The sequence below is a fragment of the Arachis ipaensis genome, chromosome B03 (genome assembly GCF_000816755.2).
Source record: "Arachis ipaensis cultivar K30076 chromosome B03, Araip1.1, whole genome shotgun sequence".
NCBI classification, from domain to species: Eukaryota; Viridiplantae; Streptophyta; class Magnoliopsida; order Fabales; family Fabaceae; genus Arachis; species Arachis ipaensis.
The window spans coordinates 99281146-99282624 of NC_029787.2; positions in this window are offsets into that span (position 1 = coordinate 99281146).

Here is a 1479-nt window from a genome sequence, read left to right on the forward strand (position 1 = left end):
CAACCTTTGTTCTGGGAAGTGGATGTTCCTCTGATCCGTGGGGTGCTTGGTCCTTCAAGAGATAACTTCTGGCGCTTCAATTCCCTTAAGTCACGCCCTTGCTCCTCTTGTTCTTTAAACATATAGGTAAGAATTTGACTGTGTTCCTTCTGTTCTTTTATTATTTGTTCCATAGCTTCCCGTATCTTGGTAACAGACGTCTCAAGATACTCCCCGTATTCAGATTGAGGGATTTCTGGGAGAAATTCCTGTGTTTTCTTCTTGGTGGGATCATCCTGTGCTTGTTGTTTTTCCATTGATGCTTTGGTGATTGGTTTCTCAACTGAGATATACTCAGTTATTCCCATCCTTACTCCGGCGTCCTTGCAGAGCAGAGAAATCATGCTTGGATAAGCCAACCTGGCCTCTTTAGAATTTTTGTTAGCAATTTTGTAGAGTTCAGCTGAGATTAGCTGATGAACTTTCACTTCTTTTCCCATCATGATGCAATGGATCATCACTGCTCTTTTAACAGTGACTTCAGAACGGTTGCTAGTGGGCAATAGAGAATGCTCAATGAAGTCCAGCCATCCTCTGGCGACTGGTTTGAGATCTTCTCTCTTGAGTTGATTTGGGACACCCTTTGTGTTGGTGGTCCACCTGGCTCCAGGGATACATATGTCCTCTAGAATCTTATCCAGACCCTTGTCTGTTCTCATCATTCTCCTGTTGAAGGAGTATGGATCATCTTTCAGCTGAGGTAGCTTTAAGATCTCCCTGATCCTGTCAGGGTGGGTATGAACAATCTTTCCTCTGACCACGGTCCGATAGTCATAGAAAGCAGTCCCAGATAGTTTCTGCTTGTCAGTTTGCCACATATTAGCATAGAACTCCTGAACCATGTTCCTCCCTACTTTCGTTTTAGGATTAGCTAGGACTTCCCAGTTCCTGATTCGAATTTGCTCCTGGATCTCCAGATATTCATCTTCTTTCAGATCGAATCTAACTTCTGGGATCACTGATCTCAGACCCATTATTTTGTTATAATGGTCTAAATGTTCTTTAGATAAGAACTTCCCTTGATTCCAAAGTGGTTTTGGAATGCTCTCTTTCTTGCCTCTTGGAGTGGGTTGTTTTCCTTTAGGAGCCATGATCTTAGTGATCGCGGATAAACACACCAAACTTAGAGGTTTGCTTGTCCTCAAGCAAAAGAAAAGAAAGGAGAGGGATAGAAGGAGAGCTAGGTGCAATTGTTGATGGAAGGGGAGGGAGGCCGAACCCAAATTTAAAGGGAGGGAGGGTGGGTTTTCGAAAAAAGAGATAAAGATATGATAAAAAAGATTGATTTGGAAAAGATAAGATAGAAGATATGATAAGAGAGGATGTAGTTTAAAATTGAAAAGATATGAAAGATTTTTGAAAAAGATAGATCTAGATTTTGAAAAAGATAAAGTGGATATTTTGAAAAAGATATTGATGAGTTGAAAAGATAGATTTGTT